Source organism: Sturnira hondurensis, unplaced genomic scaffold (genome assembly GCF_014824575.4).
Source record: "Sturnira hondurensis isolate 20B ecotype Veracruz unplaced genomic scaffold, ASM1482457v3 Scaffold0021354, whole genome shotgun sequence".
Classification (NCBI taxonomy): Eukaryota; Metazoa; Chordata; class Mammalia; order Chiroptera; family Phyllostomidae; genus Sturnira; species Sturnira hondurensis.
This window is the reverse complement of record NW_028093985.1, coordinates 15,456,787-15,479,760: the sequence shown is the minus strand read 5'-3', so window position 1 is coordinate 15,479,760 and position 22,974 is coordinate 15,456,787. Positions and strand designations below refer to the sequence as shown.

General features: G+C 39.9%; 1 protein-coding gene across 1 annotated transcript in view; it reads right to left on the bottom strand.

The window, feature by feature from the left end:
* Nucleotides 1-22,974, bottom strand: part of ADGRV1 (adhesion G protein-coupled receptor V1) — a 508,576-nt gene that overhangs the window by 84,102 nt on the left and 401,500 nt on the right. The gene's annotated exons all lie outside the window — the stretch shown is intronic.

Here is a 22,974-nt window from a genome sequence, read left to right as displayed (position 1 = left end):
GTGTTCTTTTAATATATTTTCCCAACTTCTCCATTTTTAATACATACTACTTATAAACCTAAATTACAACACAGTGAAAAACAATGGATTTTGAAGAAAACTCAAGGAAAAACAAATACAACCTGTTTAAAAGAAAACCTCAAAATTCAAAACAGGTAGTCAGGGGAAACATCTGTTCTTGCAATGTGGAAAAATAGTGCCTCAATTTTATGTTTAAAAAGACATACATTATTAAAGACCTTACTCAGGTATTATTTCTAATTAACATGATCTGCTAAATGTATTCCTCTTGTAAACAAGAAACATTTCAAGAGATATTTCAACACATATTCTGCATTTGCAAAGATATGTCAAAATGATGAATTTCCTGGCTTTTAGAATTTAATTTGGATGGCACAAAGCTGAATCCTTCTCTGTGTACTCATCTGTATGTACCCATATCTTCCAGGTAAAAGGCACATGATTAAATAAAACAGGCAAATATTAATGATCTTGAATATATCTCTGCACTAAAAATAGTGGTCATGTTGGCTAGTCATTTCTGTGTACACTGGCTTTAAACGATTTTTTTATTGTTTTCATCTGAATTACGGAGTCACTGCCATAGCCTGGCATAAAGGTGCTTAGACAAATGCAGACACTGAAGAAGAAACACAAGCTTCACTGCTCTATTTTTACCTTGAAAAATGTCATCACGGTATCACCAGTTAGTTTCAGGATGTGAACTGGAGAGAGTTACTGAATCTATTTTGAGTACTCTAGGAGTAATAGACATGTTTTACAGAATGCTAGGGTGTAGGTTTGACTCCAACCACACACAACTTTTCAGTGGCTGACCACATTTGGTTCCCACTGCTGTTTGAAGGCCTTCCTAAAACCTCTCCTTTTTTAGATTCAGAGGATGACCTCTGAAAGCAGAACCTCAACTAATGGTGCACCACCCTGGTTAAACAATAACACGGGCCAACTGGACCCCCAGGAGGCTGGCACTAACCAGGCATGTCTACACTGGCTGGCAGGAAAAGAAGGAAATTCCTTTAGTGCTGTTGCTCTTAAAAATCACCTTTGCAGTTCCCCCTGCTCACACGATGGCTTAGCCACCCTGGCCCATTCTTTCAGAGAAAGGAACAGGAAAATCATCCAATCCTGAAGTGACCCCTTTCTCCCCACCTCCCCTGTGTTTCTTCAGAGCCCCACAGGTCATGGCCTCTCTCATAAGTACTGGGCTGCTGAGAGGGCCCTAAATTTGTCCTCTGCACCCTCAACGTGGGCGGGTCATTAAGGAGGAGGGTTGGGCCCCCAGTGCGCCTGTTCCTGTCGGCAGCCCTGCTAGCTCTCGGTCTAGCTCAGGCACTGCAGTGCTGTGGGGTCTCCTCCTCGCCCAGCCCTGCTCAGCTGTGACTCCATCCCACTCTCCCTGCAACAAAACTGACCTGCCTTATTATGTACTACCTCTCCTAGGGATTAAGGTGCCAGGCAACTAACCTCAAAAGGGGAATAAAAAGACCTCATCAATCAGAATTTCCTTCAGTCTAAATGAATAAGATATACATCCAAGTACATCCAAGTGGTTTGAGGATTAGATCACAGGGAAGTGATGTGGGAGTTAGGAAACTATGAATATCATGTTAGGAAGAGTTTCTGAAATAAGGTTAGGAACACATTCTTGGAAAAACTGAATGTAGTGCAAGCAAGGAGCAGATTGAACGCTGTGCACGCGGGAGGGCTGTGGAAGCAGCTGATTACCACCGGCAGCAGCGGCTTCAGCACAATGCTGACAGTTACCAGAAAACGACAAAGACCATGTGGCTCTACTTCTTAAAAAGGGCGAGGAACGTGTGTTCCTTGTAATTATGAGTTCACTCAGCTTCAGAGCACNTCTTGGAAAAACTGAATGTAGTGCAAGCAAGGAGCAGATTGAACGCTGTGCACGCGGGAGGGCTGTGGAAGCAGCTGATTACCACCGGCAGCAGCGGCTTCAGCACAATGCTGGCAGTTACCAGAAAACGACAAAGACCATGTGGCTCTACTTCTTAAAAAGGGCGAGGAACGTGTGTTCCTTGTAATTATGAGTTCACTCAGCTTCAGAGCACTCCGGTGACCCTCTCCTTGTCTCGGTGCTGAATATTCTGTGGTGTTCTTGCAATCACATGACTAACTTTTGCTGTTCCCTTTTAAACTTTCATGGGCAAATTTTCTTTCTTATTATAAGTCACAGACTGTCCTAATTTATTTCAAAATCTTGTCAGGATTTCAACATTTCTCTATTTTTAGCCAGATGAAACAAACAGATACTGTTTCATTACCTTCAGTTTTTCCTCTTCCAAGGGTAGCTTGGAGCCTTTACAATGGCTTATGTCACTTTCTAATTTGGTAAGATTATTACTTCCCCTAGGTAGCGCTTTATCCTTATTGAAGTGTTTTCACTCGCATTATCTAACTTGAGTGAAAAAAAGTTACATTGGTGGCATGGGGTATTTCAGTTTCTTTATTCCTATATGAAATAAGCATAAGAAGCAGCTCAGAAGCAAAGACCAGGAGAGATGAAAACTCCACTTACGATCCCTGAAAATACTGGGAGAGACACTGGGAACTCCCTGTATGCGTGACTGTGATTTGAGTCCATTTGAATTCTATCTTAAAGAAGTTGACCCTAGTAAACTGGAGGACTTGAACACATCCAGGCAGCTGACATCTGGGTTACATAGATAACAAAGAAGGACCCAGGGAGTGGAAGAGTAATAAATGTTTATTTCCAAGGTCTTCTTTTTAACTAAGTACTTCTCCTCAGTAAGACAATGATAATAGTTATGATTCATAGGCTCACAGGCCAACCTCCCCCACATAGGTCTCCTTAAAATTTTGTTAATGATGGCATCTACATCAAAAGCTACATTTGTTGCCTCAACCAACTTTGTCTTCTCCACTGGAAAACAAGTAAGTGTATGAAGTCACGAGAGTGAGGACAAGAATCGAAGTTTGGGTTTAAGCAGACTCAAGGTAGGAAAAGACACTCTTTCTGTTCTTCTGTTACAGTGTACATAGCAGTTTTCACACCAGACTGAATCCTAAAATTCATTTTCTTTTCAGCTTAAACTTTAAGCATAAACAAAGTTAAGATTACATTGCAGATAAGCCCTACAAAGTGAAATTAAACAGTAGGATAATAGATGGATGTAGAGAGGAAGGAAAGAAACGAGGTGTTTTCCTAAACTAAATTGGCTGGATAATGAAGAGAGCAGTAAATATGGCTTCTCCCACACTTACTTCCACCACCACTACAAGAAACCCTAGCAGGGATCATTCACTATGTGCCAGGCATGAAACTCAATCCTTGTATGCATTATCATGCATTAATACCACAACAATCCCATCAGACTCCTTGTACACGTGGAAAAACGACACCTAAATTACATAAGGTCAAATTGCTAGTAGCATAAACAGGCTGATTTGCCTTCACTGCTACCTCGACAATTTTAAAATGATTTCCACAATTCTAGTAGACATATTAGAGTTAGTAGTAAGCATGCCAGTGTTCTCCTGAGGACAAGGGCTATAATTTGTTTTTGTTTATATTTCTCCTAGTGTTTTGCATTAAAAAAGCCTTAAGAAATGTGCATTGATTCAATTGATTTTTAGCAGTGTTTGAAAAACACTTACTTAAAAAAAGTAGGCACAGAAAATTCTGTATTTCAAGTATGCTCAGTTCAATCAAAATCCAAGCAACATTTCAGTATCTATCATGCACCAGGTACAGTGCTGGATGTGGAACGGTATATAAAGATGCCTAAGGCACAGTCCCTCACATCAGGCAGATTGTATTTACGATAAATACACAGTGCACCAGAATCTAGTCTTCTATACAAAGTGTTGCTCTTCCATCAGCACCATCAGTACTACCTGAGAACCTGTTAAAAATGCGGAATCTCACATCCTCTGACAGAGCTTCGGAGACTACATCTTAACAAGACCCCCAGCTGTTTCACGTGCACATCGGACGTTTGAGAAGCGTTCTTCTAGTACACTTGAGGGACGTGATGTGGATTAATGTAATTAACTCATCTTTACATCTCTTTGGCGGCAACACCATGGGACTGTGTACCCCCAAGGAGATCCACATAGCACATGGTGATCCCAGCAGCCTGAGAACCGGAAAGAAAAGCAGCAGGAAACAGAAGGGATAGAGAAGCAGAGGTCTGTCGTATTTAGAAGCCTGGGATTAGCAACCTGAGCACTGACTGCAGAAAAGTAGAGAACTGGCAAATAAGGTGAGAGAGGACACAACAGATCTGCAGGCTGGTGGAATGAAACAAGAGTGTACTGGGCTGTGGGGGGCATGGGTGGGAGGTAAAAATTCAGTCCTGCTGCACAGAAACAACCCTTGAAGGAAGGTTTCTGTGAGTGGGTGCAATAAGCATGCTCTTCAATTGCCCACACTTCTCAAGGTTTCTGAAAAACACAATCCCATGAATCACGTATCTCTATCCCCACTCCCCAGGCACAGATCACCCTAGGCAGTGGCAGTTAGCTGTGAGATATACACCCGACCCAGAGATGACCACTATTCTGGCTTACCCCTGACTTATGCCGTAGTGACTCTGCACTACAAGTTTGGCTGAGCTATTAGCTTTGAGAATCCACTATAGAGAGTTCCAGTTAGTAACGGGCACTAGAGCCAATATAAATTTAGAGCAAACAGCCACCCTGGAGGAAAAACACAACGAGTACACAGAAGAAAGGGACAAAGTGGGGAGAAAAGTGGCAAGTTAGGAGGTGCATTCAGACACTCACAAGCGAGAGATTCTGTGATCTCTGAGATGAAGTGTGTGGCCTTGGTGTGAGGTCCAACTATACCTCACTTCAGCATTTGAATGTTCATGAGAATGCCCATAGGGTACACAAGGCTCCTTTGCTTGAAGTAGCTTTAGTAAGTTTTTACATGCAACTATAATGGCAACAGTTCAAACAGTGCTAGTGAATGGGTGACACAGAGAAACAGAATGTGAACACACAACTGTTCTTTAAAACAATGTTGGTTTTGAAGATGTGGCAGACAGAGTATCTCGGCCACACCTATCTGCTTCAGGGGCTCACTCCAGGCTGAGGTTAGCTGTGCGCTCTAACTCTGTGTTGACAACTGCCTCAGAAGAAGCCGAAGGACTGAAAAATGAGAAGCAGGCTCACCTTTGGGCACTTAGTATGTATCTATATGCTTATATTACTTGAAAAGATGGAACAAAGAAAAATGTGAATACAAATTAATTAACCATTAAACTGTCTAAAATTTTAAAGTAGTCAGATATACTATGCGCTCTGAAATACAGTCCTGATTGCATGTGATTAGCTCTTGGTGAATGAGACAGTTACCTACATCCCAGGTTCATAAAAGGTAAAATGTATTCACACACAAATTCGAAAGACAAATAGCAAACTTACAGTATTAACAGGTTAGAGAGAGTTGATAAAAAAGTCTGCCAACCATGATACCTCAAGTGACCTTTTGTTTTGCTTTTTCTTTACCCAAGAAACTCAAGTCTGAACAATCAGTTCCCTGAACAACATGATGATATTGTTGAAACGAGTCTACCAACTCATTCCAGGTAGGTTCCTGTGAATCAAGCCCTTTTGGAGTTTCATCAGAACGAGGTCAGGCTGACTTGTTATTTTATGTATGAGTGAATGCTCCATGTTCTCATAAACAAAGTTCTTTGGTACCGAACAATGTCATTGCCGCTCCCCAGCATTCCAAGGTATCCTGCTCTTACCCTGTGTTCACCAAGTGGCAGAATGAATGGCTGTAAGTTGTTTTTTGAAGACTCACCACATTTTTGGGTATGAAGATGGTAAAATTATAGGTTTTTATAATTGTATAAAAACATAGATTCACAGAGGTGGGCACAAGAATATAAGATTACAGTCCAAAAATTTTTGCCTTTTCCACCCTCTCTCCACCTGCATGTGACTTCATGCTTTTACAGAGTATAGTGATTCTCAGAGGATGACCAGCAGCCAGAAAGCAGCTTCAGGTGGGGCCAAACCCTCCTCACACAGGCAGGATGCAGTACTTTCTGATCTTAGGTTAATGTCGGAGATGCAATCTTTATTTTTTGTGATTTCAATCTGTGTTTATTTCAATAAACTCAAAGCACTTAGGGATAGCTAAGAAGAAATTTCGGGGCCATGTGTCACATTAGCATAACTTATTTCTTTTTTCTGATGAAAGCTTTTGTAGGCTTTGAAGTACTCTCTCCCCAAATACTCGTGACCCACTTGCATCACCCACAAAAAACATGAGAGGGTAGAAGTGTGGGTTTATGCTGACAAGAGTCACTGCGGGCCACTCTGTTAAGGATATAACAGACTTTATAAGTTGCACAAATCCTGGCAGCAATGGTGATCATTTCTCAAAGGGGCAAAAGTCACTTGGTGGCAGGATAATCCCTCTAATAATTACTAACCACCTTTTACTGAACAGTAATCACATCACATTGTACTGGAGATGAGACTCCCAGATTCCTCTGGCTCTGTGTGAAAGCATCAAGTACTCTAAGAAAACACTTCTAGAGCATTCTTTGCAGGAATGTGAGTTCAGTCATAGCACACCTTGTATCATCTATCATCACACTAACATTTATAGCACACTGTAATAACTGACATCCCTAAAGATGATTTAAAATCTTCAAGAGATTGTTAATGGTAGTCATATTGTTTAAAATACACTATACACTTCCTTGTCCTATTAGTGAAATTTTAATCTTAAAATCCTGTAAATAATAGGGTTAACTCTTAACTATTGAGAAAACAAGAATAATGTGAGCAGATGAAGTTGTATGTCAATATTAAGGTCATCATCTTAAGTTGTGCATAACATAGTTATGTCTCAGCTCTGACAGCCAGCTTTGTTGCTAAGCCCACCTCAACTTTGCTATACTGAAATTTTTATTGAACAGATATTTCAGGATATTGGTCTTCACTGAATAATGGGTTAGCACAACAAAGATGTGTTGTTTTAAGATATCTAAATACCCTCTATATGTTCATAATAAGTGGTTGCTAGGGCTGGTCAACAATACTAGTATTAATTAGTATTTATTGAGAATTTTAATATGCCCTGAAATGTTGCAATTATAGCTGGTGACTTAAGAAATGATAAAGGCATAATAACTCCTCCCTGAAGGACTTGGACCAATAAAATTACAATGTAACAATATAAGAACATTATGAACCCCCATACTACACTGCTAACATGTGCGGGATATCTAAAAATGTTAAAAAGATTTAAAAACATGAAACAAAATACCAGGAAAAATGAGACAGAGGTCATAAATTATTTTCAGAAAAGGAAAGTAAAAGTGAGTAAAGGATATGAAGGCCAAAATTCTGTTCACTCTATGGGAAATCCCCAGTTTCGATAGATAAACAACACATTTCACTTTCTTTGAAGTTTGGGAATCTTAAGGACTGGCTCATAACTGAATGTTGAGGAAGCAACATTTTAAAATGCCTTTGTTGGACGGCCCTAACTAGACGCTGGGTAGGTAGATAGAAAGTGATCTTTTTGTGACTTATGTAAAGAATCTCAGAATGAGATGATGTTGCCGCGGAGGGTGTGGGTGTGGGACTAGAGCAGAGTGGGGAGAAGCTTCCAGTTGGATTACGATCACACCACCTTAAGAAAAGAAGTGTATTGCTAGGCTCAAGTGCTCTGGAACCACACTACTTGGGTCAGCCCCAGACTGGTTCTGTGATTTGGGCCAGTACTGAACTTGTCCAAACCTCAGTTTCCTAAAAAAAATAAAATGGAGAGAAAAATAGCATTTAGCACACAGGAATATAGTGAGAACTGAATGAGTCAATACATATAATGCTCTTGGATCAGGGCCTAGTAAGCTGTAGACACTCAATATGGGATAGCTATGATTATTATTATCACCTATTACTAAGTGCTAAATCCTCTTATGCATGTACAAGACTTAACCTGTGTTAAAAAAAAAAGGAGGGAGATGGAGCTGAACAGTACGAATTCAGCACTGTCACCTGTGGGCGGGGAGACCAGCTTCTTCTCTTGGATTCCTTATCAGTCAGCAGATGCTTCATGTGATTCATCCGTGCACACAGGACGATGTGCTGCGTGCACAGCAGCTCTGCAGGAGGGGAAGGAGGAAAACTTTCCCTTTGCTGCTTTTCCCCATGACTCACGTGTGTTTCTGAAGACCTAGTTGTTGAGACTTGGTTCCAATTTGAAAAGTGAAGGCAATTACGAGCCATTCGAAAAGAGGCAGCTGACAGTCAGGGGAGTGCAACATAGCACGTCAGCACCACCACAGACTGACAGGCCAGCGTGGCTCAGAAGCAAGCGTAAGCAGCAGCGCACTGAGCTGTTGTTGGTTCAGGGGCTTCTTTAGGGATTTGAACTGAGAGTTTTTTCCCTGCCATACCCCTGTTCCTCTCCCTGCCTCCCCCCACTCCCAAAGCCTCTTAGGAGAGGGCAAGCAGAAGGAAAAGGCCAATTACTGACAGTTTTCTAGAAGAGGGAGAATTTCTAGCCTCTCGGAAGCCTGCACTCTACTGGAGGACCCCAACGCTGACTGCTGGAAGGTGAGGCGTTGGGAATGTCCCCATCCACCTGCACGGCCTATCTGAAAGGCAACTAGAATTCCTCCTTTCAGTAAAAATGTTCTTCTCCACAGGATTTCAAACTAGAAGGGATAGTAGAGGTCATCCCATCCTGCCCCTCGTTTTAAGGGTAAAAAACCCAAGATGCCTGGTCTGCCCAGAACCTGGTTGTCTAAACTCCTAGGTCAATGCTCTAAGTGAGGCTCTGAAACGTTAATCAGACTCAGCAGAAAAATAACTCAGAATATTTTCAGGGGCCATACTCTACTAATTTAAAAGTCCCCTTTTTAGGAAGTGTCCCCAGTGTTTCATTTACTTTGTATATGAATCCCCAAGGGCAGGGACTACTGAACATGCGTATTTCTGAGTACAATACTTGAGAGTAATTATCCCGGCAGCATAGACCACACATTCCTCCATGAATGTTTTTAATGATGTCACATTAAAACTTTTACCAAACATAAAAATTCACACAAAAGAATAAACTTCATTCATTTAGAGATATAACAAAGAAATCCGGAAAGGACAGGGAATCCAAAATGGCATTCCTTCATTCATAAGCCCCCCTCCCACTGAGGCCCTTTCCCCTCTCTGAAAAAAATTTGGCTTCAGTTGAATCGATATTTTATCATAAGGAATTTATTTTTGACAACAGGATGTTCCTGTTATTTTCAAGTCCTGGAGTTTCAACAACAGGATTTCAGGGCAGTAAAATAAAATGGGAGCCACAGAGTAACGGCAACTTCTGAGAATAATCATGAATGTGTGAAAAAAATTCAAGTAATCCAAAATCTGCCTTAAAATCTTACGGCTATCTTTTTCATGAAGTTTCTTAATTTCTTTTCACTGAAAAAAAAACACCACGATATCACCATATGATATGCAGGAAAGATTCTGGGCTAAGTTTCTTAACTGTAGCCAAACTCCTTCCTCTTCTTTTTGATATGTTTATTGATTTTAAAGAAAGAAAGGGGGATAGAGGGAGAGGGAGGGGGAAAGGCATCGAAGCGAGAGAGGAACATTGATTGGTTATCTCCCATACACATGCTCCAACAGGGGATCAAACCTAGAATCTGGGTCTGTGCCCTAACAAGGGAGTGAACCTGCAACCTTTTGGTGCACAGGTGATGCTCCAACCAAATGAACCACCCAGCCAGGGTTAGCTAAATTTCCTAATTGTAGAGCTGGGCTGTCTTTAAACACTTCCCTTTATTGTGGTATACTAGTTTCTTGTTCTCTCTTACTTCAAATAAAAGTTTAATGTGCCATGAAATAGAAATAATTTTCAAAACATGCTGAAAACTCAGGAGTGTGATATTTATGCTATCTGGGAAGGTAGTGTGTACTCTTGGATGATAAAATCTTACCCAGTGTCAGTATTATTCTTCATAACTAATGGGAGGCCTATGGCTCACGTATGTGGAGAGAAAGAAGTCAGGAGACATCACTTCCTCTCAAACACTTGCTTAGAGAGTCTGCTGCCTGCCATAACCAAGTACAGACACTAATGTGACTGGGTTTGATTATGGGTAGAAATGCACCAAAACCCACTACTGTCTGGAACATTCTAAATTAAAGACAGAAAGAATATGATGATTTCACAAAACAGAGAGTGAGAAAGAGAAGTGCTTACAGATGTGCACTCTCAATCAGATAGGCCTGGCTTTGAACCTGGCCCTGCTATTTAGTACGACAGTGCTACACTGGCCTGTGTAATATGGGCCAGTGAAATTACCTCTGAGCTTCAGTACACTCGCCTATAAAATACAAATAAAATCGATTTTTTTCATAAATGCAGTGAGAATTAAATGAAATTAATTTGATTAAAATGTTTAGCATAGTGCCCGGCCTGTAGGACTCAATAAAGGTTAGCCATTATCATTTACATTAGCATATGCATTGTTTTTAAAATATATATTTTATTTATTTATTTAGAGAGAGGGAAAGGTAGAGAGAAAGGGAGAGAGACATCGATCGGTTGCCTCATGCACACACCCCAACAGGGGACCAGGCCTACAACCCAGGCATGTGCCCTGATCAGGAATCAAACCTGCAACCTTTTGCTTCATGGGATGACACCCAACCAACTGAACCACACGGGCCAGGGCCATATGCATTAGTTTAATTACTTTGCTGAGACACTGTAATGCTTACTCAGGTATCAAAATTATACACGGCATTTAACTGTATTCATATTCCATTTAACAGGATATCAAGTATTTGCTTAACATCATTGATTTCCTGCAACAGGAAGCTTATCCACACAGTCTCCGTCACCTCTAGCCAAATGTCTAACACCATTTCTCCGAAGAGCAAGCACTTCCTTGAACACCCACAGCACTGACTTATATGTAAGGCTCTGGGTCAGTGTTCAGTCATTTGAAAGCAAGAAAGACATACAATCTTTTAAATGCATGTGTTTAACTCTCCATTTGGTTCTGCCAAGGTGACCTAAATTTAAATCTAAACCTCCAAGTTAAAACCACAGCAATGTGAGGTGTGAGTTTCTATGTCAGGATACAGATTACCTCACTGCTCAGTGCGCAGGAGTGTGTTTCTGGGAGGCTGCTGTGTTGAAGGGCCGTGCCCTTCAAACCACCTCCTCACACCACCTCATGTCTCCTCTCCCAAGTCTAAGCTGCACTTTCACCCCTCCGTTCCTGTGCTTGGAATCCTGAAGATACTATCTTTTGCAGTTAAGGCCACTTTGTCAGGGGTTCCTATCCTGTTACTTCAGTATCTGGATAGCAGTGAATAACAGGCTCATGATGATTCCCCCCTATTTTCCTCATCACCAGAAAAGAAATGCTTATTAATTATTCCTATAAAATACTAAAGTTGAACTGATGTTCTCTAAAGGTTTCTCAGTAGCTGCTAAAGGCATATACTCCCTATAATACAGAATAAATTAAACCAAGGCTGAATCAGGACTGGGATACCAAAATATAATTTGCTAAAAAATATGACTATACCTTCATCCTAGTTTGCTTTCTCTTAGCAGGTGTGGCAGAGTCACATACACACACACACCTGAACGCACACACAACGAAATAGGAGCTATGCAATGAATCTGGCAAGCTCAGCGGGCCACATAGCAGGCCTGACAAGCTCAGTGACCTAACCAGGCAGGATGGTCTGATTATAAATTCCTAACTGGGTAGTCCATGGCAGGTGGTCACGTCCCAGGCCTAGAGCTTCCTCAGCAAAGGTCAATCTTTGCCTTAAGTGACATCTGTCCATTGTTCTTATGCATAGGATAACACACCTTTGAAATGTCAGAGTGATATTTTTCTAGACCCCTCAAAGGCACAAACACAGGCGCCACAGAAGAGAATCCCTCATTATCCTGTTCCCTGCACACCGTCTCTGTGCGCTGTAAATGTTAAATGTTAACTACCCTGTACCCCACAATGTAAAATAAATTATGTTTTCTCCATTTTGCTTTCTTCCCAATTCTACCGATTTCTCTGCTTTGCTTTATCATCTCTCTTTAATCTACCACCAGTGGACCTCATGAACCTTTATGTTTTCTCTCCTGATTCTAAATGCATATAAGGAAGAGCAAAACTGCCATTCTCGGGAGCATTTTCTTAATATGTTGAGATTTTGCTTTTAGACGTGTCTTCAAAATTTTGGTTCAAACAAACTCTTGTAAAATTTTTTATATGCTGGGTATTCTTTCATCAACAACAAATACACACACCACTCTTACATAGTTGTTCAAGAGAAGTATAACTGTTGCCAACACGAGAACAGCATGGCTACTGTGTCACACAGTGGCCCATGTTCTTGACCTTATATTCATAAAAACTCCGTATTGACTTTCATAAGACTGCTGTTCATTTATTTAACATGCATTTATTAAGCAACAATGCGCATGCTACTTGCTATGCTCTGGGCATACATGAGGAGTAGTAAGTCATGCCTCCTGACCTGGAGAATATCCGAGTCTAGTGTGAAAGTGAGGCTCGTGCCAAATCTTAATGCGATATGTTAAGCATGATAGTCTGACCACCTGGAGCATGGTGGGAACTCAAAGGAAGGAGCGAGCTATTATGGGTGGGGGGTTGGACAGTGAAATAATTGCTGCCAATAAAGAAATAAGATGAGGATCCAGAATGACATTTGTTACTCAAGTGACCTGATAGGAAAATGATGTGGACCATCCGTGAAAGCCACACTCCCTTTCCCAGACAATGGCAAAAAAAGGGGGGGCAGGGGACAAGGGTCAAAACTTTCTCAGCTTTGTTTCCTGTTGGTTCAGGAATCATCTGTGTTCTTAAGAGGGGAAGCATGGCGTGAGATTTTCAGGAAGGTAACCTAATTATGATTAGTCTTTGTTCTTCCCCCGGGGCTATAAAAATTTCAAGGACAAAGACTGGTGCATATGCTTTGATTTGGGGGGGTAAGAATAAGAGTTAATAGCCACACAGAATACAAGACAGGCTTAACTGGTCTAATGATACGTGGACTGTGTATTTCACTAACTTTAGGTTAAAAAGCCCAGGTGGGTGGGGGGAAGAGGACACATCATTTCATAGCCTCTCCAGTACAGTCTGTGTGAATGATAATCATGAAGGAAAACTCGGGAGAGCTGGTCCGCAAGAATTTCAAAAGAGCTTTAGCCAATCCAGAAATCACAGCTGCAGCAGGAAGGAAGCAGTCACGGAATCGATACTCTCTTCTCTGGACCCTGCAACCCAATGAAGATGACAACAAAAGGGGCCACATACTGAACCTGACAAGCTCAGGGGAGGACTACATGGCCGCCTTATGAACTCGGAGACCTAAATTGACCACACAGGGTGGTCTAAAATTAAAGCTTTCTATAAAAGCGATTCATGGTGGGTAGTCATGTCTTAGAGCAGTATTTTCCCCTAACAAAGGTCAATCTTTACTTTAACGGAGCCTGTTTGCTTCTTTTTTTTTTCCACCTATGATCATATACTTGATAACGTACCTTTGAAACACTGAAGTAATTTCCTTTTTTCTGGACCCCTCAAAGCACAACCACCACACCGGAGAAGAGACCACAACCCCCTTCATCGTTATTATTATCATGTTAATTGTTAACTGTTAACTATCCTATACCCACAAATGTAAAAGGACAGTGTGTGTTTGTTTTACTTTTTTGTCCCATCCCAGAGGTTCCCGCTCCCTTTGCTTTCCCCCACCTCCCTAATCAATCACCAATGGATTTCATGCAACCCCCTTAAGTCTTTCCCTTTGAGTCTGATGTATAAAAGAAGTGGTAACACTGCCATTTTTTCAGAGCATTTTCTCAATTTATCGAGATTTTGGTTCCCAGCAATTGTTGTCAGTTGGGCTCAAATAAACTCATAAAAATTCTTACACGTTTGGATATTTCTTACATTGACAACAAGATATGATCCATGAAGTTAAAGCTGAGTGGAGGGGCGTGGGAAGTAGTATAGAGCTACAATAACTCACCACTCCCCCAAATAATTCCACTTTTCTCCGTTAGCCTGAAGCTGACTAAAACCTAACAACTGAAGGGGGCACTAATACTGAATGGAAATAGCAAACCAAAACACACTGAAGAAGCAATATGTTTGGAAGGAAAAGCAGCCTCCAGTACTGCTTTTTCTCCTATCGTTTCAATGTGAATGTGTCCTTTTTATTGTTAAATTAAAATTCTTCCAAAACTCTAACTGGACTCTGACTGACGTAGATGTCTTTAACAAGCCAAGAGATATTTAAAATGCTAGGCCCAAGGGCTGGGCCCCACTGACAGCCCAACAGCAGCACAGCCACTAATTAGTGGGTAGGCATTTATAAAAAAACATGGCATACCCTCTCCTGTGTTTCAATGCTATCAACAAAACCAGAGCACAAAACACTACAGTCCCTCCATTAAATGCTACCGCAGTGCAATTTTAGATAGTTAGATGCCAAGATGCATCTTTTTGAGGAGAAAGGTTAAGAAACCACAGAGGCTATCAGGCCATCATCCATGCTATCTAAAATCAGGTGCCTTATTCGCTGTAACTCCTTTCTTCAGTCCTCTTAAAAACTCACTGCAGAGGCCCTGATGTTAGTGCCTGCATTGCTGAGAGTTCCAGGTGAAGCACTCACCATCTCTGGCCTGCTTCGAGATTCATTAAAAAAAAAGCCAGGCCAAGCCAGAACTTTCTTTCTCTAGTTTAGGTGTAATCATTATCAAACAGCGCCGAGGTACTGGTCAAACAAAAGCACTAGTGGTTCTCACTCTACAGTTAGGTAAATGTGTAAGATGGTCTTCCACCTTTTATATGAGAGAAGCTCTTGTCAGCCAAAGGTAAGGCCAATTGCTAGTGGAATCATAAGGAGGTTCTCATCACTGTTAAAAATTCTCTCATTATAGAAACTAGGACGCTGAATATTAGTTTCAGAAGTCAAACACATGTAGAACATGCATTTTATAAGTATCTCCCAATTTATGGCTTGAAAGTCATATGTGTAAAAGCCAGGTTTGACATTTCAGGGTTCCATATAAGCCCTTTCAGGGTTTTGGGATTTCATATCCCACGGTAGGTGTGTTGGGTAGTTCTGCTCAACAGAACTACCCAACAATCCTCATGATAAAGTTTAATCCTCATGATAAAGCCATAAGGCAAGCATTATTATCTTCATTCTTTTATTCAATGATATTTATTGAGCGTTCATCAAATCCCAGAGGCTGCTGGAGGTGGCAGGGTTCGAGCAGGGTGCGGCCGCCACAGTGCAGGGCCCTCAGCCTCAGACAGTGCTTTTCCTTAATTCTTCTCAATTTAACCTGATCCTAAGCTAAGTAATTAGAAAGACATTAGAAAATAAAACTTCTCTTAGACCACAGCTAAAATCTGAGATAGAAAACCGAGAGACATGAAGTATGAAATAGTACTAACAAATAAAGCCATACTACATCTGATGGTAAGGAGGCTGTGACAGGGGTAAAATGGGATAAGACCACACAGAGTGCTGCGAGCTTCTCATTTTATTGAGGAGGCCAGAGAGGCAGAAAGACGTCCAAAAGCAAAACTGAGACCTGAGATTTTCTATGGCCTAATCGGCACACTGGGCCACAGACATCTCCTTCAGAACAGCAGGAAACTATATTAATTTGCCAGTGATATTATCAACATGCTTCTGTCCTCCCACGATTAATGCTAATCTTGACATGGCAAGATACCATCCAATCAATACCTTTATTTCTTATAAAGGTAAAAAAGTCTTATCACTTTACTTCTAGTATATAAAGATCTTAATTGTCACCCCATGCACACCAATGAGTAGGATTAATTATTTTTCTGATTCCTCATCAGCAGGATCTGCATGAGAACATATGGAATTCTCCCTGGCAGGTTAGCACCTGACTCATGTCAGCAAAAACAGTTGTACTGGGTATTTAAGAAGTGTGTAGCAGATTTTTATGAGGTATTGTTAGACCGTATATACTGGTACCAGTTTCTCACTTATACCCAGTTTATTTCTCTTGTCCAAAAGGATTTTTCTTTCAAAAATAAACAAAAGACACCAGTGATACAAACTTTAAATTGCTTTATTTTTTCTATCCCATTAGAACCCATTTCAATTGTTTATCATCATCCCTTTGTTACAAGCCTGAATTAATATATAGGGCAACAAGTGTCCACATGTGGCCATATAGTGCAGTGTGCATGCATTATTGGGTTGGCCAAAAAGTTCATTTAGTTTTTTTCTGTGCTGTGGCTCTAGTAGTGCTTAGTTGTCTTTAACCTTATTTGAAGCAATTTTGTTACATTGTATTATGATAGCTGTCATATCAGCATGCATTTAAAAAAACTTATCAAAATTGGTAAAATTTTGTGCAGTCATTTTAATATCAAAGGTGGAAGAGAATGTGCATTTTCTTTATGCTTTATCATTTCAAGAAACATAAAAATGCAACTGAAACACACAAAAAAAGATTTGTGCAGTGTATGAAGAAGGTGCTATGATTGAACAAATATGTCAGAAGTCATTTGTGAAGTTTCTTGGTACTATTGACATTGTGTCCAAATAATTCTTTGCTGTGGGGCTGTCTTCTGCATGGGAAGACATTTAGCACCACCCCTGGCCTCTACCCACTGGAAGCCAATGTGGGAGATAGCTGACACACTCAACAGATCCAAATCAATAAAGTTATTGGTGAAAATAAAAAAAATGTGTTTTTATTTTATGGGAAAAACTAAACAAGCTTTTTGGCCAACCCAATACTTACTTATTTAATTTCTTCATTTCAAATGGGCTGCCTTATTCCAAGTGATGATCATAAGGAAATTATAAAAATAAGATAAAAAAATGCTTGAATAGTGTGCTGTGCACCTAAACGTAGGAAGTCCACTCAGCCTAGACTTCATAATTTCTCCAAAAGGAGGAAACCTCCTAGGTCATCAAACAAGGCATTTACATAGACAGCAGGCCAGACAACTCCATAGCACACACGTGAATTTTGAGAATCACACTCAGGAAACTCTGAGCATCAGAGTATCTGGTTAAAAGTACTAAGTACTCCATTTCCAACAAAATCCAATTTCCACCTCCACTGCCACTGCAAGTGGCATATCATCATCACCTCAAAACATTATCCCGATACAAATAATACATAGAAATTAATTATATATATCCACTATTACTAATTTTCAACACATAACAAATCATTGCAGTGTCCTTTATCTAGGGTGCTGTTTCAATTATTTTTTAAATATCAAAAAGAGAAAACAAACTTTGAAGTTCTTTTAAAGATCCGCTTACAATTTCCTCCAGCTGAATTTCCCAGCTACATTCTTCAGGATTTTACAAGCAGCTACACTGACAGTTTGGTAAAGGGGGTTGTGGTATTACCATATGCTTCAAAATAGAAAACAAGTTGAGGACAATTTAATTATTCTTCACTACCGAGGTTTATGGGGATAAACCAGGGCTGTATCATATTAACTCCATGGTAAATAAGAAAGGTTTAATAGTTTGTCCATGATAGAAAATATTGCCATCTTTGTGTGTGAAAAAAACATCTCAAATCTCTAGACTGGTACCATTTTCTTTCTCCATTTCAAGTGAATATTAACCATCATCTATAGTAAAAACAAAATTGACTTTGAGCAGTGGAACTGAAAGTTCAGACTTATGTTCTGAATCACGATAGACGCTCATACACGTTGGGTACGAGCACAGTATTCTTCAATTCTCTGGAAACAAAATCTAAAACCAGGATCTAGTTCACTTTGAAGTAACTATGATTACTTTGTGCTCTAGAGGGTTCAGATATAAAGATTTATGTGTCTATACAAATGCATTCTAGTGTAAATATACTTTTGTAATAATTTTTTTCATATATTCAGTCATCAAATAATCACTGAACACCTGTACCTATTATGTATACACCAGACACTGTTCTAGACTTTTGGGATTCAGTGCTACACAGCAGACCTTACCGAGGTGACATTCTTTTTGAAGAAACAGAGAATTGGAAAGAACAAATAAATATAATATTGGGTGGTGATCAGGACTATAAAGCAGTGAATAGGAACAGAAAGTAAAAAAGATAGTCAGGAAAGGCCTCTCTGAGGAGTGACATTTGGAGTAAGACAGTGAGCCATGCAAATGTCTGAAAGAAGAACACTCCAGATAGAAGGTCCACGTGCAAAGACTCTGAGACGGGAACAGCCGTAGAAAGATCTAACATGCCAGCGCTACTTAGTAAGTGCTAAACACTCTTCTCAGCAGAAGAGTGGGGTGAACTCAGTAACTCATTTAATCCTCATAGCAACCTTGAATTAAGGCACAGAAAGGTTAAATAACTTGTTCAAGGTCAAACTCTAGGAAAAGCGAGAAGCAGAATTTGAACCTAAGCAGTTGGTCTGGCTCCAAAGTCTCCTTCTCTGGCCACTTAACCACACTGTCTCTCTGAACAAAAGGGCTGCATGCCCTGGGCACTGAGCAATGTCTCCTCACAAAAGTTGCAGCAAGAAGCACTGGAGCTTCAGAGTATTGCTGTCAAGAAATAAGGATATCAGTTTTGATTTTAAAAAATTAAGATTTATCAGCCTGAGTCAATATAATACTAAATGAAATTATATCTGGAACAGAAATCCCTCTGGAAAAAATAATGAACACAGATCAATTTGTGTCCAGGCTATGGACAATTCCAGTGTATTATAGCCAAGAACACGTCATAGGCTTCCTTCTTTGCTGCATCTGAAATAATGAAGCAGAGATAGAACTTGGGTGCTTCTGCTCCTAAGTGTTACATCTGGTTGTCCCAGATGGTGAACAGAGAATGACAGATACACACTGAGTTGAGGATAAAAACAACCATACAATGCTCAGGCTGTTGCTGAGCACACATTAATAAAAATGCTTGGGGTTCCTATTGACTCAAACTATAGCTTGTTTGTTCTCTTGTGAAAGAAAAAAAAGGGCAGAAATCAGGTTATAAGGATCTCAATAAAGAATTGAAGCAAAAACAGTGAACCCTTTCAGCATGCTGAATCACACGTAAGACCATCAGGGGGCTGCTTTCTAGGGCACCTCCCATGTCTGGGTCTATAAGCACAAGTTTGTTAAAGCCTAAACACACACCACGTCAGAACTACATGCAGGAAACAGCGCAGAGATTGTCTGCCAATGTGTGGGCTACTATTTTTTAAAGACTGCATTTTTTTCTAATTCTAAGTTTCATTCAGATTAAATTATCCTGATTTAATATTTAAAGATGGCTTTCTGCAATGGGATTGGCTAAAAACTAAAAGGTACCACGCTTAAGCAATGAAACATCTGTTCTAAATCCAAGGCAGTAGACATGTGTTATGATGTCCAAATGAAGAGGTCTGGCCCAACTGTCAAGTAAATACGCCAGTTTACTTCATGGCCATAAAAAACATGATTTTTTATATAACAACTATACTGATACTTCTGATTCATTGTCATTTATGGTGACTTCCAACTGTATGACTTCTGGATATTTCAACTATTTAAAATAAAAAAGACTATAGCGAAGCACAATCCTTTCATACTGCCTTAACTACTCAACTGACTTCAGAGACATTTGGGCGGAGCTCGGTGAGATCATCTTTGGATTGGACGAGCTATCTTCCTGTGCCAGCAGTGTATGGATTAAAGTAATTAAATCACAAGTAAGTCAATAAAACTAAGCACCTCAAGCTTAAAACCTCTGTGAAACAGTTAAATAACTTCCAAATTTCTTCAGCCTTAGAACTATTTCCCAATGGAGAGCTAATTTTAATCAAATCACCCACGTTCGTAAGGTGTTCCTTACACAAAAGGAAAGGGAAAACAGACACATTAAGTGTGTATTTATGTGCATGTGTTGGATTTGCTTTCAGAATACGTGGGGTGTGGAGGGCAGGGGGAGTAATGGGAGAAAAAGGGGGACAACTGTAATTGAACAACAAAAATTTTTTTAAAGAAAATTGCAAATCAGTGTAGTTTCATGATTATATTAAGGTAGAGATTATATCAACTAACTGAAATTAATAATTAAGACCTGGCCTCTGAAATCTTTCCTCTGACTTCAGGAAATTTTTCTTTCATGCAGGTTCTAGCCCAGGTTGTACCATAAAGAGGGTTATTTTACATTGGGCACGGGCTCAATCTCACTATCACTTAATAAAGAGATAACTATAGAAGGAGAGGTTAGGTAAAAAATGGGCCTTTAGTTTCTTTGGTGAACCCAAATTCTATCGCTTACTTCCATTTTGTCCTGGATTAAATATTAAGTCTATTGATAAAGGTGTCATACCATGTGTTTTTAAAATCTAGTATGACTTATGATTTCAATAAACTCCATCTTTCATAATTATTTCTACAATGAACTCTTAATTGATAGTAATAATAGATGGAGACAATGGATCAGGTGATCTAAAACTGCAGATAATTAAAAATTATATATCATCTCACCATTCATCTTTTACTTCAATTAACAGCATACCTGGCTTCTAGGCACTGAAAACACAATAGCTAGAAAGATGGGCAGTCTAGGAGTTTGCTTTGCATGATAATAACATCAGCATAAATATATTTGTCCGGTAGATTTGCAATATACTTTCCATTCACAGATTAATTAAAACTTGAGTATATATACAAATTAGCATCAGCACGCATTCAGTCAGCAAATATTTAGAGTCTATTATGCTCCAGCCCCTAAGACGCAAAATTGCATAACATGTGATTCATGCCCCTAGGAAGGCTGTATTCATCTAACTGGTCACTGACTCTGGGCAGCATAGGGCCCCCAAAAGGCCAACATGAGAAAGTACTCTGTTTTACAAGATTCCACAGAAGGCCTCTAATACATTCCAACACTTATGAACTACCAGTTAAAAATTTTCCTATCTCTAATCCAAATAGTTCATGATTCTACTCAAATTTGACATCTATTATCCTCTTAAAAGGCTTTATTTTGCATAGACAAAGCACTACATATTTATTGATTTTTAAATTTTATTTTCTTCCCATTACTCATCTTCATAGAACTCTTCTGAATCCCTTCCGATTAGACAGTCAGGGCTTCATTTTCTGGCCACACTGATTGGTTCAGAGATGAGTAATGATTCAGAGTCCTCCCTGTTTTTTCATGGTGGGAAAGCAACAGACTTTTCCGCTGGGAAACCAGAAGGACCATGTGGGCTAAGGGCTGCCAGTGGCCTCTTCCCACTTCATGGAGAAAACTGGCTCAATTATGAAAATAACAAAGAAACTCAGCGGTGAGTCATGGACTGAGACAGAACTCAGGACATTTTTGTGTTCAGAGCTTCCTGAATTCTACACTGCTCTTAAAGTTTTTATATACATGAGCTATGAGTTTTCTTATGCTAGTTTGATGTGGGTTTTTGTTAATTGATTTTAAGTACTCCCCCAAAAATGCTCCTAGGAGTTCCTTAATTCTAAATAACTTACACAGTGTGGACATCGGGTTCACTACGTATCTGACTGATATGGTTGAGGAAAGAACATAAGTCCCAGAATTAACACACTGGGAATTTAAAGAGTATTAATGATAGCATTATACCCTAATTTAAACTGTACAGTTTAGGAGGAATCATACTGGTAGGAAAATCTGAAGTTAATTTTTTAAAAACCAAGTGATAGCATAAGGACGTCCTTTCTTCAGTGGATTCAAGCAAAAAGAACTACTATTGAGATTAGGAGGTGTGTGTGACATCTCAATGCCCTAGAGCTCATCTTTCATCTGCACCAAAGTTAGTTCTTAGAGCTCTGGAGAGAATCAGACTCCTTATGTGTATATATCTAAAATGCTTGCTGTCACTGAAACAGAAGTGAATTTATGAGATAAATCCCCAAGAGGCTAGTTAATTCCTTCTAGGCATTCCGCCTGTACAGTTGCCCATGCCAGAAATCTGAGAATCACCTATGACTTTCTTTTTCCCCCCTAAATCAAGTCAATCACCTAGGCCTGACAGCTATATGAATATTTTTTGAAGCCATTCATTTCTCTTCATCTACACTGCCACCATCTATAGACCAGATCACTATCATCTCTTGCCTGGCTTATGATAATAAGCCATGAACTCCACTGTCAACATTCACTTATTCCCTTATAACCCTTTTCTTATAAAACCCTGTGCATGGGGGTGCTTTTAAAATGTAAATATATTAAAGGGCATATACCCACTTTTAACTCTTCAGTGACTGTGCATTGTCATCAGGTTCAAGTCCCAAATCCAGTCTGGTCCCTGCTTACCTTATTCTGATCCAGGAATACTGGCATTCTCGTTCCCCCAAGAATGCAGGCTTCCTTTATCCAGTAGGATTGCCCTTCTATTCAGAACATTATATTCCTGCTCTTAACCTGGTCATTGCTACTACTACATTAGGCCTAGTTTTTAAGTGTCACTTCCTCAGGAACATCTTCTCTGACATCATAAAGCAGATCAAGTCCCCCCTCCCAATATACAATTTCATAAATCCACTTGATTTCCCCTGGTGGAATTTATCCAAATTACAATTAATCACTTTAAGGGCTATCTGTTTAAAGTCTGTAAGCTTCCTGAAGGCAGTCACTATGTATATCTTGTTCCTTTCTTATTCCCCCAATTATAATGAAGAGATCATTAATTATCTATCTGTCCATACAAATAACCCTGTTTCCCCCTCCCCAGCTAACATGTGACAATATCTCTCTCCCTTGCCTTGATGGAACACAGGTTGGGAGACAGTTCTCAATGGGTCTGCTTCTGCATGGCTTGCAAGCAAAGGCACTGGCGGCTTTTGTCTTGGATTATCTTTTCAAGAATGCATGGAAAGCCCTAGAAGACAATGCTTCCTTCTGGAGCAAAGGGGATACCTATTTACTGTCTAGTGTAATAAAGATGTGCC